The 16,951-nt window shown below is 46.9% G+C and overlaps 2 long non-coding RNA genes across 5 annotated transcripts in view; one reads left to right on the forward strand and one right to left on the reverse strand.

The window, feature by feature from the left end:
- The window catches only part of LOC310671045, a 15,020-nt gene extending 3,102 nt beyond the window's left edge, over positions 1–11,918 (forward strand). Inside the window, exons 2-5 of one of the 4 annotated variants that reach the window (XR_014507707.1) lie at positions 4,413–4,841; positions 5,070–6,901; positions 9,215–9,322; positions 10,861–11,918. This is a non-coding gene — a long non-coding RNA (uncharacterized lncRNA). Of the gene's footprint in view, positions 1–4,412; positions 4,842–5,069; positions 6,902–7,952; positions 10,585–10,860 lie in introns of those variants that run through there. The other 3 variants (XR_014507708.1, XR_014507709.1, XR_014507710.1) reach the window with 3 other exon arrangements.
- On the reverse strand, positions 7,976–12,804 carry LOC310671126. Its single transcript, XR_014507809.1, has 3 exons — positions 12,531–12,804; positions 9,226–12,216; positions 7,976–8,117 (listed from the first exon to the last, which is right to left on the reverse strand). It is a non-coding gene; the product is annotated as an uncharacterized lncRNA (long non-coding RNA).
- Positions 12,805–16,951: the final 4,147 nt, after the last annotated feature.

The raw sequence follows: 16,951 nt of genomic DNA on the forward strand, positions 1-16,951 counted from the left end.
GTGCTAGTGGATGGTTCTGCAGGTGGAGCGATGGATGGAAAGATGAGGACTGGGTTCCTTTCTGTCCCTTATCAGTCCTTTGATCCATCCACTACTTACAGCCTCATCCTGTGCACATTTACTTCAGGGGAAAGGGCTGAGCTGCTCAGTGGCACTCACTCCCAAATAACCCTGCACAGGATTGCAGCACCCTTTGTGTTCTTCGAGTTAGGCTGCCTCTGCGCCCAGCGGAAACCACGGCTCCAGCGCAGTAGGAAACAGAAGGGAGGCTTGTGGTGTGCGGTGTAGCACTTAAATTAGGAAGGGCGTAGTTGTGAGGCGGCCCCAAATGATAGCGTATCCCCTGAAAGCATGCAAGCACCAGCACAGCAACAGATCATGCACCAGTACAGACCTGCTGTGAGTGGGCGAGGCCTGAGTTCAAATCCCTTCACTCGGCCGTGAAGTTCACTGGGCAAACCTGGGGCCACCGACCACTTGCCTCTCAGCCTAAACTACCTCGCAGGGTTGTTGTGGCGATTTGACGATGAGGGAGAGAACCATGCGTGCCGCCTTGAGCTCCTTGGAGGAAAAAAGGTGGTTTATCAATGTAAAAAATATAAATCAGCAGGCTCCAGAGGTGTTAGAATCTCCTGGCGTAGAAAAGGGACAGTTGACTTACTCCAGAGACTGCCACCAGGAGATACTGCATGTAGAGCACAAAACAAACTGACTTCCTAGGGACTATGGAGGAAGGGATGGCTTTTGCTCTAGTCCAAAATGGAAGAGAGAAAAGGAGGTGCTGTGAAGTTACTGTGGCCAAACGTTCCCTGAAGGTGTCAGGTCAGTTTTTGTTGAGGAACCACAAGTTGGACCTTTGGCTGGAAGAGAGTTGCCTTTCTGAGGTGGTGGAAGAGCCTATTCGCTGTAAGAAGCATGGCTGGCGTGCTCGGTACTTTACCAGTGGTCACATGAGAACAGCATAAACGGTGCAGGTACATTTGCCCTGCCTTAAAAGACCACGGGGCTGCACTGCCTTTACACAGAAAAACCTGTGTGTGTTTATTTTCAATGGCCACCCCATCAGCATCGATGTCCACCAGGCACCACTGCCAAGGCCAGTTGTGGTATCTGCTAAAGCCAGTTGTACAGAAGAGTCGTAGCTCAGTGGCAGAGCTTCTGCCTTGCATGCACAAGGTCCCAGGTTCAATCCCTGGTGTCTCCAGGTAGGACTGGGGTGGTTCCTTGCCTGAAACCCTGGAGAGCCACTCACAGTCAGGCTTAGCCATACTTTCCTTTCGTCCGCACTTTCCAGGCATGGTCCATGCTTTAAGCCATGTATCTGAGTGCCACCCCCCTTTTTTGCTAGCTATCCCCGCAAAAACTTACTCTTTAAAGTTGAATCGGAGCCAATGGCAGAAAACCCAAATTGCTGTTGGTTCTATTTCAGCTTTAAAGAACAGGTTTCCGAGGGGAAAAGTCCAGAGCTCCTGGACAGAACGGGGCAAAAGCTAGGTGTAGAGAAGCCCTCAGTGTAGACAACAATGAGCTAGATAGATGAGGCAGATTCCATTTCCCTTTCTATATTACTGCCAGTCCATTATCTTGCTTGCAGAATAAAGATGCTGGATTGTTTGCAGAATGGGAAAGTTGTCATTTTATCTGGGATTAACATCTCTTCCAGTACCTAGAGACAGGAGTGTCTTTGTGGCACAGCCTGAGTGAGGTCTGGGAAGAAGCCCTAAGGGGTAGGGAAGCCTAGGACCCTTGACAGACGCAAGCTGGAACAGAGATGGGGGAATCTATGTGACCCTGTGGATATTGTTGTACTACACTTTCCATGTGGCGCTGTGGTCTAAACCACCTGCCTATTTATTTAGTTGGCTAGTTCCATCCATGTGCCCTTACAGAGGGACAACAAGAAGAGAGGTCTCTGCCCCACGCAGCTTACATTCTAGGATTCAGCACAGAGGAGGCAGCAGAGGGAACAGAGCAGGGGAAGAAGAACACGTTCCTTTAGCCCTAGCTGGCAGCGCCAACTTTGGTCTGCCCATTTACTATTTCCCTGCTGGTCCATCTGGGCTTATTTACCTAGATCTAGAAAAAGATGGGGATTGTGGGTGATGTGGGTCTCAACTGGAAATGTGCATCTGAATTGCTGTTCACAAGCAACCATTTTCTTCTTCTTCTGTTGGGCAAGGAATACCTGCAGGGGACATTCAGCAGCAGGGACGGCCTTCTACCCACCAGCCTCTTCTCCTTCCTCTCCAGCTGGGCATGAGACTTGCAAAAAAGGCCCCAGGGAGGTGAATGAGAGAAAAGTTGCTGGACAGAATCACCTGAAGGGGTGGGGGGCCAGCCTCCCTCCCTCCTGCACTGCTAACTGGGTCCAGTCTAACCAGTGTGCAGTATAGATGCTGGGTTTGTTGTGTGGCGCCCTGTAGGAGGTTCTAAAATAAAATGGGAGAGAAGGCAGTTTGTTCTGCGGATTATTTTAATGGTTGGCCTTCGTGTTTTCAGCACGAACAACAGCCCTCCTATGCACTGCTTCTACCCTTTGGGGGGGGGGTCAGGGCGGGTTGCAAAATCCCCCCCCCCACTCTAATGCAAGATGGTCCTTTCCTTCCACTCCTTTTCCTATGATAGTCTCTCCCCCCACTTTGATTCTCTCCTTCTCTAATTTTCTTCTTAGCACAATGCATGCATCTGCTCTGCAGAGGAAAGGGTTACAAGGAAGTGGAATAACAATAAAAGATTTGAAATTTGACCCTGGCAAATCTACCTCCTCTTGTTTGAGCTTTAAGCCTGGCTGCATCCCAGGGGCATAATAACAGCGGGGAGTTGTGTGGCACAACAGCCAGAAGGAAGATCAAGGGGTGGGGGTGGGGGTGGGGGTGGGAATGGCACCTTTCCTTGTGGAGTGTGTGTGCCAGCAAGGGACTAGGAAGTGGGTGGAGAAATAGACACCTGCCAAGGTGGGGCATGGTAATAGGGAAAGTATTTAATGTATGCCAGGCAGAATTACCAGCGAATACTGTTTGCACAAGTGATGTTGAAATTGGTTGGGGTTTTGTTTGTGATTTGCATTTTCCTCCCCTTGCAGAGCCCATTCACAACCAACTCCCTTCCACCTTCCTGCATTGCTTAGCAGCACTCACAAGCCAGGGTGCATTGTAGGCTGGCAGGTGTTCTCATTTCTCTCCCCCCCCCCTTGCTAGTCTCACCTGGGCTAGGCTGATTCCTGAAAGGAAGTGCTTCTTCACACAACACATTAATTACTTTAAAGAAATTGCAGAGAGCAGATGTGGCAGCAACTGATTGGCATAGGATGGGGGGCTTTCAAATGATTTTTCTTTCTTTCCAGAAGTCTGTGGTCTGCCCATGGCCATGAGCCATGTTCTCTAAATAGAGCCCCCAGGTGTTGCGGGGACAAACAGCAGCGGAAGGCTATTGCACTCAGGTACTGGTTGCGGGCTCCCTAGAGGCAGCTGGTTCACCCCTGTAGAAGCAGGAGATTTGGAATAGATGGAACTTTAATCTGATCCTGTAGTGCTCTCCTTATATTATAAATGCAAATCTATAGCGTCAGCAGTAGCGTCAGCAGCAGTAATAATAGCAATAACAATAATAAAAGTAAAAATAGTAATAGTAATAATAATAATAATAATAATAATATATTGTTTATTTTATATACCAAGATCTGTTTACTGCTTAATCCAAAAATAATAATAATTCTAACCCGTCTGCATATTCTTAGTCCAAACAGAGTTGCAGGATCAGTGCAGATGACACAGGAGAAACAGCACAAAGGACAGCAAGCATTGTGCAAAACCTTCGAGCTGTTCGGCCCAATTTGTTAAATCCCCCACCCACCGGAATCTCCTTAAGCAGTCTCTTCAATGAACCTAAACCCTTTTATCTTATTTGATACTTTTGTCCTCCAAGGAGCTCGAGGCGGCATCCCTCTCTTGTTTATCCTCACAACAACCCTGCGAAGTAGATTAGGCTGAGAGATGGAGACTGGTCCAAGGCCACGCAGGGAGCTTCGTGGAACCCGAGGTCTCCAAAGCCCAGCATTCTCAACCAGGGCATCATTATTTGATTGCATGTGCTTAAGTTCCACTTGCAGTTAAATTAGCTTCTGTGTAAAAAGGTCAGGGTGCCCATGATTTTCCTTTGTAGACAAATACAGGAGAAAGTGTAAGAACATAACCTCACTGGATCAGCCACTCAGTGCCTCCAGTAGAGGAGGTAGTAAAGTCAGGCAAATAAAGTCTGGTAAATAAGTACAATCAGGCAGGTAGCATTTGATACCAAGTCAGGACACAACAGCAACTTGCACTAAAGAGGGGCTTCTGGAAAAACGTGTGCTGTGTTGCTGAGGAATCTGCCGAAGGACTTACTGACCCTGGCTGGGCTTTCTCTCCTTACAGGACCTGTAGCAGCTCCTCCGCGCAGAAGCCATAGCTGCTCTTGGAACTGTCTTCGCGCTCCTTGCATAAATCTCAGCTCATGGGGGCTGACAGTGTGTGACCTTCTTCCCTTCAGCGATGGAGCCTGCCTCTTTGCCCAGGCCTCAGTTCCACCTTGCCTTCCTTCTGCGGCCAGCCAGCTTCTTCAGTGATGACGACAGCGTGTTAGCGGGCAACGGAATCCCAAAAGCAGCTGTTTTTCTCTGAGCATTCCAGCTGCGCTTGGATTTCGTTCCCTGCTCTCCTGCTCTGCTCTTCTGGAGTTGGTTTGGTCTCCTCCTTAACTTGAGACATGGGAAAAGAGGCTGCGGCTTCTGGCGGTGGGGCTATAGGAAAAGGAACAAGGGGTTTTGCACACAGAGCAAAGATTCTGCTCTCCCTAATACAGTGGTACCTCGGGTTAAGTACTTAATTCGTTCCGGAGGTCCGTTCTTAACCTGAAACTGCTCTTAACCTGAAGCACCACTTTACCTAATGGGGCCTCCTGCTGCTGCTGCACTGCCGGAGCACAATTTCTGTTCTCATCCTGAAGCAAAGTTCTTAATCCAAGGTACTATTTCTGGGTTAGCGGAGTCTGTAACCTGAAGCGTATGTAACCTGAGGTACCATTGTAATGAGAGCTAGAAATCCAAATCACAGCAAAGTTTCTCAGGGTCTTGCAGATGTCATCTGCTGTCAATTGGCTCAGCTAGCTTTTCATTTGAGCTATATAGAAGAGGAAAACGGGATGCAGATTCCATTTGCAGCCGACTCCCTAGGTGGCAACGGACGCGATTGCTGTGCAAAATGATTGTGACGGGGGGGGGGGTCCTTAACTGGTTAATTGTTGAGGCAACGGTGAAACTTTAATAGCCAGGTAGCAAATGAAAAACCTAAAGCAAGCGGGGGGGAAATCCTGGGTTGTTTAGATAAAATAGGCAGGTGCCATTCTGAGGAGTAGCTTAAAAAAAAGTGTTGTGTTGGTTTTTGTTTGCGCCTTTCTTCATCTGCTGCACAATCAGCTTATGGAATTATTAACAAAGGGGTGTTGTGATGACAGCTGCTATGTATGGTTTTTTGTTTTAAAAAACATATTAAACCAATGGATGGCAAATAGGTCTATCAACGGCTATTTGCTAGAAAAAATGGGAACAGAACTTCCACATATAGGAAGCCTCTAATTGCCAGAATAAACAAGAGGGGCCTGGATATTTTCTGCCACGTGGGTTTCCAAAATGCATCTAACTAGGCCACTTTGGGTTGCTGCACTATCTGGATCTTGGTGTCTCCAATAGGGGCCTTTTCCAAACAGCCTGTTCATTGAGCATTCATCCTGAATCATTTTTGGGGGGAAATAGACAGCACTGGCTGCTTCATGAGCCTTCACTCTGGTTTATTAGTTGGGGAGGTTCGATGGCATTGTGCAAAAACAAGGGTTACCCAGCATTTCCCACAGCATTTCCCAAATTGCTTTCTTTCTCACAAGCCCCCTATCTTTTGGAGGAAGCGAGTTTGTTAAGCAGGGGCACTAAATCAGCTTCACATGCAAAATCCCATCTGAAAACTAGAACGGTCTAGGGAGATGAATCTGTGGCCCTCCACGCATGTGGTTGGACTACAACTCCCATCATCCCTGACCATTGGCCATACTGGCTCGAGGCTGATGGGAGTTGGGAGTCCAGCAATATCTCGAGGAGTCCAGTCTGGAAACACAATTTTCAAGTTACTGGTGTATGTACCTGTAAAAAGGGAGCTTTCTCACAGCATGGGAGAGGATATATTTTGACCACCAGAGGCGGCTAGGGTTTGAGGTAGAAGTCCTTAAGGGAGCAGGCTTAAGGAGGGACTGCTGGAATGGTGTGCTGTTTCGGCAGCACCGTGGAGGTGAGTTGGGTATGCTCTGGGTTTCTTCACGTCTCTGTTCTCTAAAGATAGTGGTTTGTTTCCTGGGGAGAAAACCACCAGATCTGGATCTGTCAATATGCTACAGTCAGCAAGCACTTCCAGCCACAAAGTGGATAAGGCCATCTGCGATCTGCGGCAGGAAGGGCCCAATCACGCGATGTGGGCATGAACTTCCTGTTCTGGGTATAGCACAGGCGGGGTTGGGATTGAGAATCCCAGGGTTCAGCAGATCTAGAAGCTGGGAGGGTGGTTCACAGTAGGGGCAGTGGTGACTGGTAAAGTGGGAGCCCAGTAATGGGTGGAGCCACAGTTCATGGCAGTCAGAGCCAACCGATTCAGTTCTAGTTTTGTCCCAGTCTTCTCCCTCCACACAGCGGAGTTCTGCAAGGGCAGCCTTGGCACTGAGGAGGGGGAAACTGGCATGCATTGCCACCCGCACCCCCGCCGGCTGTATGCAAGAAGGCAGGCAGGTGGGGGCTGGCTGAAGGCAGACAGAGATTGGTGAGGCAATGCCCCAATGGCTCTGAAAGACCAGCTTCAGTTGAATATAGGCCCTTTGGACAAGGGTGGGCAACCTTTCTTCTGTCAAGGACCGCATTCCCTCAGGGGACATTGGTCACGAACCGAAACAGGGCTGGAACCAAAGTGGGCAGGCCTACTCCTTCTCTCTCTCTCTCTCTCTCTCTCTCTCTCTCACACACACACACACACACACACTTCCATAAAGGACGTAAGGAGAGCCTGGTGGATCAGGCCAGGGCTGCATCTAGTCCAGCATCCTCACAGTGGCCAACCAGATTCCTGTGGGAAAACAGCAAGCAAGAGCTGTGTCCCCTCCTGTGGCTTCCATAAAACTGGTATTCAGAAGCATTGCTGCCTCCAGCTGTGGAGCCAGAGTAAAGCCATCGTGGCTAATAGCCATCGATAGCCCTCTCTTCTAATTCTCTTTTAAAGCCATCTAGGTTGGGCGCCATTACTGCCTCGTTTGGGAGCGAGCTCCGTATCTTGGTGGTGTGAAGAAGTAGCTTCTTTTATCTGTCTAGCATTCAGCTTCAGTGTATGGCCATGAGTTCTAGTCTTGCGAGAGAGAGGGAGAAAAACACTTCTCTTATTCACTTAACACACGAGCTTTTAAACTTCTATCATGTCACCACTTAGTCACCTTTTCTCTGAACCAAAACAGTCCCAAACGCTGAAACCTCTCTTGTGGGGGAGTTCCTCCATTGCCTTGATCATGTATCTGTTACTGGACCGTTTCCAACTCTACAATATCCTTTTCGAGGTTCTCTCCCTCTCCCACCCACCTTCTGACACCCCCTTCTCTTAAATTTCTGTAGTAGGCCACATTCCAGCCACACAAGCCAGGGGTTTCTCCGATCCATACATAGGAGAGAGCAAGATATGTTGTCAACAGTTCAGGGAAACTTCCCAGCCAAGCAGAACCACTTGAGGAGGATGCAGAACAGGCCTGGTGAAGAATTGTCCCTTGAGGAGATTTCCACAGGCCAGGCAGAGAAGCCTGGAGGACTGAAGTTGCTCCCTGTGCATGAGATTCCCCTCACCCCCAATGACTTTGGGGTTTGTTTCTCATCCTATGTTTTCTTTATTTATACCCAGCCCTTCCTCCCCATGGCACAGCAAACAGACATGATCTAAAAATGGAAACCAAACGAAAAACAACAACAACATTCTGAAACGGATTGAAAGCGGGTTATGCGTTTACCACAACAAAATGGGGGAGGAAACCAGTGCACCCAATAGCCACATAAAAATATGACGTGGCTCTTAATGCTAAAAATGCACGGATGCTGCTGTTGTCTCTTGTGGTGTAAGGGGGGGGGGGAGAGATATATCCCTAAGACTGTGAGGATTTTCAGCATGGTTGGAGGGAAGGGAAGCTGGTACAGTGGTACCTCGGGTTAAGTACTTAATTCGTTCCGGAGGTCGGTTCTTAACCTGAGACTTCTTAACCTGAAGCACCACTTTAGCTAATGGGGCCTCCTGCTGCTGCCGCGCCACCAGAGCAAGATTTCTGTTCTCAACCTGAAGCAAAGTTCTTAACCTGAAGCACTATTTCTGGGTTAGCGGAGTCTGTAACCTGAAGCGTATGTAACTTGAAGCGTATGTAACCCAAGGTACCACTGTACATTGAAAGATCATTGACTACTGAGGCTAAAGATTGATATACCTTCTCAAGAGAGAAGGATGAGGGCTTCCTTTTTCTATCATATCAGTCTTCAGCTCACGTCAGAGACAGTTATTGGTAGCTCTTCGTATCCTAACATTTTAAACGGTCACAGCTTCAGTGTTGTGCTACTTTGAGCTGCCATGCCCTCCTTAAAGAATCATGGAAACTAGTTTGTTAGTGGTGCTGAGGGCCATTGGGAGACACACACACACCCGATACAGAGCTATAATTATCATAGTGATTTAATAGTCAATCCCTCTCCTCTGGGAGCTCTGAGAGTTGTAGCTCTGGAGGTCATTTATGAACTGTAGGACACCCCTGCTCCTAACAGCAGACTTATATGGTGACTTATATACAGCAGCTAAAAGGGGAGCCACTGAGAGAAAAGTGAAGTATCAACCTGCTTGGGAGAACCCTGGTGTTCGTAGCAGTACAAAAATATTTTTGAAAAAACACTTAAACGGGTAGCCCCACCCCACTTAAAGAACAACAGCAAGCCTAATGAGAACTGAGCATGCTCAGCTGCCTTGCTGTCTGGAACCCTGAACAGGAGCACTCCTGTTAGGATGCAAGGTTATGCACTGCAACATTTTGCTGTAGTCTCCATTATCAGAACGTAACTGTTATAAATAACTCTTCAGTTTTCACCGTAGACTAACCTGTGACCTAAACCGTTTCTTGATTCCGCCAGAAGTAATTTACAGCTGGGCACATACTGAAGTGACGCGCTGAATATTTGAAAGCCTTAGGAGTGACACATCTTCCCAATCGGTTGCTCTTTTGACCAGAGAGATTACAGGTAGTAAACTCTTCTTCTCCAGCATGTTTATCCAAGGAGGAGTTGCCTTATAGTGGAATGGCTGCTAGCCGTCAATGGCTGTTATCCACAATGGCTGTGCAGTAAGGCTTTTGAATACCAGTTGCTGGAAACCACAGGAGGCGAGAATGCTCTTGTGCTTAGATCCTTGCATGTTTCCAATGGGAATCTGGTCAGCCACTGTGAGAACAGGATGCTGGACTAGATGGGCCTCTGGGCAATCCAAAAGGTTCTTATTGTGTTCCTATGGAAGCTCATCCAGCTCAGGTCTATGAACAGGACCCTAGGGCCAGGGGAAGGGTCTCAAGCAGGGGGTTTTCCAAGCCCTTCCCTATGAATGTTTTAACACTGCTGATGCCCAGGAATGTTCCTAGGACACCATCACTCTTAACCTGCAAATCTCTCCTCCCCAAGCTGGTGACTGGCTGGACTTGGTCACGTCAAATTGCAGAAGGCACCCACTGGAACAGAGCCTGGTTGGCTTCAAGACGATGTTCCTGTATTCAGCCAGTTTCTCTAAGAGACATTTCTCTTCCCTGCAAGATGTTCCAAGAACAACAACAAAAATTATTGGTGCCCAGGCATGAAGAGACCAGTGTGTGTTGATGCACCTAGAGTGGCTCAGATATCTTAAGCCTCACATGCGCAGGGAGGTTCAGGAGAAGAAATTGCTTTGGAATGACACGATCACTCCCGCTGAGCGAGCAGACACAACGGCCACGGGGATGTCGTGTCTGTCCAAAGCTCTTTCAAGGATCCCAACTGGGCCCATGAAAAAAATACAGCAGGGTGAACGAGTCAGCAGCTTTTCCAGTCCCAAAGAAGACATTTCATGCAATGTCATGCGTCTTGTCTATAGCACAGATTCACTCATTCATTTCATAGCATGTCCTCCTTGCACACAGAGTAAATAGCTGCTTCTGGTTCATCAAGGGTGGGCGCTTCTAGTTTCTCAAGGGTATTTTTCCTACAGCTGCATAATCTTGCACAGGAAGTGAAAGGAGAAGTGAATGCATGAGGTTTCTACCGCACTGGATCTGGCCCATGCAAGTTGACAGTCCTTTCATATAAATTATTGTGTGTGGTACAAGTATACATGTGAGATGTCATGTGAGTCATGCTGCGTGTAAGGAGGAAAGGAACTCACAAATTAGATGCTCGTTCTTTTATTTGCATGCCAAGCCAAAAGGACGTTAATCTAAGAGCCAAACAGATAACATAATAAACCAACTCCCCAAACAACAGCTCTGCATCCAAGACTCCTTCCTTATTCTGGTTGCCGTACAGGCCCAAATGGGAATGTTGATATAATTGTTTGCTAATCAAAGCACATATTGTAAAATAAAAGATTTTTAAAAAAGAAGTTCTCGGGAACTAGAGGGAAAGAATCAAGCACATTTCAAATGGTTGAACATGTAAATAGGTCCTCTGTGTCAACCTTCAAATGGTAAGTAAACACACAAAAATGCTTAGGACTGAATATACACAATTGCTACAGTTTCTGTTATTATCTACTCCAGCCAACATGGTGCCTCCAAATGTTGAACTCCATCTCCCATCAGCCTCAGCCAGCAAATTCAGTGATCAAGGATGCTGGGAGTTGTGACCCACAAACATCTGGAGGAGGTTGAGGAAGGTTATTGGCAAGGTCCCTCCAGAATGATCTTAAGGCGGAGAATTTCCCTTTAAGACTGGAGAAGTCAGTGATAGAACCCGGGTCCTTTGTACCTGCACTTTACTACTGAGCTAAAGTCTCTCAATATTGGCATATTTAACTCTGAGGTCTTCCACTGGATTAAAAAAGGGTCAAAACTGAAAAGCTGCCACGGAAGTGCATTTTTCCTTAGCTGGAAGCTTCCAGCGCAGCCTTGCTTGGGGCATGTCAATAGAGCCCAAGAACATTGTCTCGGCTCGCCGTATGAGCCATGCCAAAAGCGATTTAGCAGTCTAGTCCAGTGACTAAGGTTCTGTCAGGTCTCCAGTTGCATCTGGAAGGACTAGATGGCTCTAGTTTGGAGATGAACTGCATAAGCCCTTGTGTGTTTATTCGGAGGTAAGCAACGGGTGAGCATACATAGGACTGAAGATTAACAGGCCTTGAATTTTGAACTGTTAAGTACATATTTTAGTGCCCAAGCTTCAGAACACCAACAGCCTTGTTGCTTACAATAGGGTTTCCAGCAGGAGCACCAGTGCAAGGGGCTAGGCTTGCTGCTGCTGCACCCTTGATAATAGTATTCCCGGCTATCCATTCCCCCCCCAGGCTGGATGCAAAGCAGCTAATTTCTGTGGGCATGCAATGGAGTGCCAAGGCAACCGTAGTAGGGCTTGGGGGGGGGGGAATCTTCTGCCACGGCTGACAGTCAGTAGTTGGTCTGGCGTGAGAAGGAATTCTCAGATCATCTCTTGGCTGTGGGTAGTGCAGAGAGTATGGCCCCCATTTTTAGATTCTGCCACCTCAACAAAGAGAAGTGGGTGCACCAGGGTGTCGGATGAGAACGGGTTTTGAGATGCTGATGTGAGGTGTGTTGCGCTCTCTGCTGAGAAATAAAACATGCAACTGCACAAAAAAAGAAAAGATTGAATTCTGACTTGTTGATTACTCAGATCCAATCAAAATTACACGTGCCCTTTGTTTGAATAATGAACACTTACGGCAGAGGGTAGGGGATCTCAGGCCAGAGAATGGTTGGATGTGACGCTCCAGGCCCACTAGACCCTCCCCAGGCCACACTCCATTGCTGTCTCTGCTTCAAGGTCTCCTTGAGGGCTTTGAACAGTGATAACGCCTTCAGCTTGCATGGACAAGAGGATGGAGAAATTGAGGCACAGAAGCCTCTCAAGGTTTGCATAGCTAGAAATGTAGCCTACTGCACCTATCCATTCTGAAGGAAATCAGCCCTGAGTGCTCACTGGAAGGACAGTTCGTGAAGCTGAGGCTCCAATACTTTGGCCACCTCATGAGAAGAAAAGACTCCCTGGAAAAGACCCTGATGCTGGGAAAGATGGAGGGCACAAGGAGAAGGGGACGACAGAGGACAATATGGTTGCACAGTGTTCTCGAAGTTACCAGCATGAGTTTGACCAAACTGCGGGAGGCAGTGGAGGACAGGAGTGCCTGGCGTGCTCTGCTCCATGGGGTCACGAAGAGTCGGACACGACTAAACAACTAAACAACAACAACAAGCACAAATGAAAGAGTCGTATCCATTGTCCTGCCCACTTTTGCCTCTGGTGCTGCCCACCACTCTCCTGCATCTCCCAGAAGGCTGCCCACAGAGGGATGCAGCCCTTGGGCCAGAGAAGGTCTCCTTCCCTGCTTTAATGTGTAAGACTGTAGTCTCAAGAGCTGAAAATGACATTCAAAGAAAGAGAAGAGCAAGCAAGCAAACTCAGGTTACTGAATGCTGTGGTTTTAATGTGCTTATGCAGGGCTCAGCAAACTTTTTCGGCAGGGGGCTGGTCCACTGTCCCTCAGACCTTATGGGGGGCTGGACTATATTTTTTTTGGGGGGGGGAATGATGCATGAGTCCCAGTGGCTGCTTACCTGTGTCTTGTGAGCGACGGGCTGGTGGAGGCAGGGGGACAATGAGCAATGTTTGAAAGGGCTCTGGAGACGGGCTGCTTAAAATGGCGGCCGCTCGAGCGCTGCTGCTGCTGGCACCAACAAAGCCTGTCCGCCTTCCTCCTCTAGGCAGGGCGGGGAGAAGTCAGGAGGGAGGGGGAGGTGCCACCGGTGCCATGAGATGAAGAGGGAAAATAATATGTGTGCTGGTGATCCACGCGGCAATTCCTGGACCATCTGTGGGCCAGATCCAGGAGGCAATTGGGCCTGATCTGGCCTGTGGACCTTAGTTTGCCGACCCATATGCTTATGTGAAAGCGGGCTGAGGTATTATCTTTATCCTTTTTTCAAATAAACATAGGTTTCATAGACTCATAGGGCCGAGGGCTTCTTGGAGGGCATCAAGTCCAACCCTCTCTGCCAATGGAGGAAACAACTTCAGTATCCACTGGTATTCAGCCTCTGCTTAAAGCTGCCCAGCAAAGGAGAGCCTACCACCTCCTGAAGCACTTTGTTCTTTTGTCCAACAGCTCTCGCTGTTAGGAAGTTTTGCCTAATGTTGAGGTGAAATCTGTTTCCCTGTGATTTCTACCCAGTTGGTGGTATTCAGCTAAGTGGACCCACTGGCCCCAACTAAGTCGCTAAGTGCGAAAATTAATTTTGTATACATGGTTAAGTTTTTAAAGAGGAACCCCATGTAGCCAGAACAGTGCAAGAAAGAGAAAAAAAAAACAGAGAGAAAGATGTCTGTTTAGATCAAAGAGCCTTCTCTGGCATAATCTAATCTTCTTTCCCGTGTGCCTGATAATGAGGAAGATATAACTCAACTCTGCATCTCTCATTCACAGATGTGAAAACAAAGTTGGAAGATATGTGGAGAATCAGGGTCCAAATAATCTCTGTGACGTTTTCACCTTGCATCCTGTTAAAGCACGACATATACACCCCCTATAAATATGTGTCCCAGTCACATGTTATATTCTGCATAGGACACACACAAGCCTGAATCCACTGCAATATTACACACCCTGCAACGGATAGTAAAACCTAATTTTGTAGCACATAGAAAAGTAGGATGGAGGTGGATCCTGTTCAGTGAAGGTATTTAAGCAGAAACTGGATGGTCATGTCAAGCATGCTACAGCAGATGTGATTTTCTTTTATACATTCGAATCCCCACGATGGGGTGAGCTCCTGTTGCTCGGTCCCTGCTCCTGCCAACCTAGCAGTTCAAAAGCACGTCAAACTGCAAGTAGATAAATAGGTACCACTCCGGCGGGAAGCTAAACAGCGTTTCCGTGCGCTGCTCTGGTTTGCCAGAAGCGGCTTAATCATGCTGGCCACATGACCTGGAAGCTGTCTGCGAACAAACGCCGGCTCCTCGGCCAGTAAAGCGAGATGAGAGCCGCAACCCCAGAGGCGATCACGACTGGACCTAATGGTCAGGGGTCCCTTTACCCTTTACCTTATACAAGCATTGTTTACAACTAATATAAATTTTTACAATATCATAGCTAATATAAATTAACTAATATAAATAAATAAATATTCCTGTACTGAGCAGGGGGCTGAAACAGGTGACCTCAAATCCTTTCTAACACAAAATGGCCTTGGCAAGTCTGTTGAGTTGCTGACTTGCACTTTAAAACAATAGACTTTGTTTATTCTGATATTTATTTATATTTTATCAAATTTACTATATTTTGATTTTATAACTTTTGTAAACTACTTAGGGATTATTATTATTATTTTGGCAAAAACATTAAGCAGCATTTTCATTCATTCATTCTCTGACGCTTGCTTCCTCCCAAAGGAGCCCAGTGCTCCTATAGACATCTTTATTATTTATTAAATATTATACACTGCTCTTCATCTGAGGAGTGAAAGGGTGGTTTACAGTACAAAAACACCACCTTCTAACTAAATAAAGGGTTCATACTTTTGTTGCGTGTGGGCAGCATCCTGCCCTTCCATCCATTTTCATTGTCTGTATGATGTCCTCCTTCAAATCGCTGTCTTCCTGCGCTTTCCTCTTCTTCAATCCAGATTTTTTGAATCCAAGAGGGAGAGGATGTGAGAAAATATGGAGCAGTAAGTGCAGGAAGGCAGTGGAGAACATCATATGGACAACAGAGAATTAACACAGGTACAAGCAGCTTACTGTCCGCAATAAACAACAGTATGAATGAACTACCATGCTGTAGTCTATGCTGTTGGATTATGTCTTAAATTCAGAAAGCATGAATATCAATGCCCTGGAACTTCAGTACTTCCCGGAATAATACCTAATCTTGTTGGCATAGCTGGTTAGAAACCGCAAATGTGCTGTTTTCTAGGGAAACCTGCTGATGGCAAAATAGCCATCAGCAGCAGAGATTACTGTCCACTGAGACTGGTAGAGCAGAAGGCAAGGAGCCCAGACAGCAGTACACTCAATAATTAGTGGAGCCAACTCATCTTAAGCTTTGTTCCTGTTCTCTTCTCTGCTGTGTTTTATAAGGGCAACACTGAGACTACAGATGGGGGAGATGATAGGCAGTTCCACCACGCTGGGCTCATTGGAAGATGGGCTGGTGGGGGCTGGCTGAGGGCAGACTAAGGTTGGTGGAGCAGTGATTCATTTGCCCATATGGACTAGCTTCCACTGGCCATTAGAAATATTACATTCAGTGTCTACATTTTGTTTGCATTTCTGTTGGCCTGGACAGGGGGATTTGCTTGGGGATGTTTCACTTCTGCTTCTCATTTATTTCAAACAGTTTCCATTGTTCATAGTGCCACCCAGGCTATAAATAAAAATGCAAACAGACTATAGCTTTCAACACAGTCTCTGAAAGAGAGATTCTCATACCAGGCACACTTATTATTTACAAGTGATGTGGTCTTTACCAGAGCTATGACGAGTGCCGACGACTGCTGGACAGATCACTGATTAATGCGTTCTATGTTGGCTATCAAGATACCTCAATGCAGGCTTCAAGGAAGGAAACCAAGGCGCAAAATGAACACTCAAGCCCTTCAAGATCCTATTAAGTGGGATTGCTTCCAAATTACTCTTAAGGACCACCAGTGTCGAAGCAATGATACTTCAACATCAACTTCGTTGCACTGGTCATGTTGTGCCGATGCCTGATTATCGTGTTCCAAAGCAACTACTCTATTCCCAACTCAAGAATAGAAAGCGAAATACTGGTGGACAACAAAAGAGGTTTAAAGACACTCTCAAGGCAAATCTTTAAAAATGTAGGATAAACCCGGACAATTGTGAAACACTGGCCTGCGAGTGCTCCAATTGGAAAACAGCCTTTGGAGATCAGTTGTGGGCTTTGAAGACGCTCAAACGCAGGACGAAAGGGAAACATGTTAAGAGGAAGGCACATTTGGCAAACCTTCACTGTGATCAGTTCCCGCCCAGAAACCTATGTCCCCACTGTGGAAGGACATGTGGATCCAGAATTGGCCTTCACAGTCACTTACAGACTCACTGTTAAGACTGTGTTCATGAAAGACAATCTTACTCGGATACAACTGATCACCAAAGAAGAAGAAAATTTCTTTCATCTTTTCCCCTGAAAGGGACTCCAGTCCTAGCGGCTTACAGATAAAACAGGACCAGCTAAAAACATAGGGATGAAAAAAACAACAAAAAACTACAACAATTAAGCATTGATAGATTCAAAACTATAAATATAGTTCCCAAAAATGTTGTATGTTACATCACAAAAGACTCCTGAGTAAGCTTGGCACCCATGCAACAAGGGGCGAAGTACTCTTGTAGGTTAGGAATTGGTTAAGTAGCAAAAACCAGAAAGCAGGAATAAATGTAGAAATGTGGAAGGTGGAGTTTCCCCAAGAAACTGTATTGGGACCTGTGCTTTTAACTTTTTCATATATCATTAGAGTGAGGGGTGAGCAGTGAGGTAGCCAAGTTTGCTGGTGACATTCAGTTGTCCAGGTCCATTATAACAAAGAGAGATTGCGAAGAGCTCCAAAGAACCTTTTCAAATAGGTAGTAAAGCAGCAAATGCAATTCAACGTGCCCACC

This window comes from Podarcis tiliguerta (assembly GCF_965153285.1).
Source record: "Podarcis tiliguerta genome assembly, chromosome: 2".
Classification (NCBI taxonomy): Eukaryota; Metazoa; Chordata; class Lepidosauria; order Squamata; family Lacertidae; genus Podarcis; species Podarcis tiliguerta.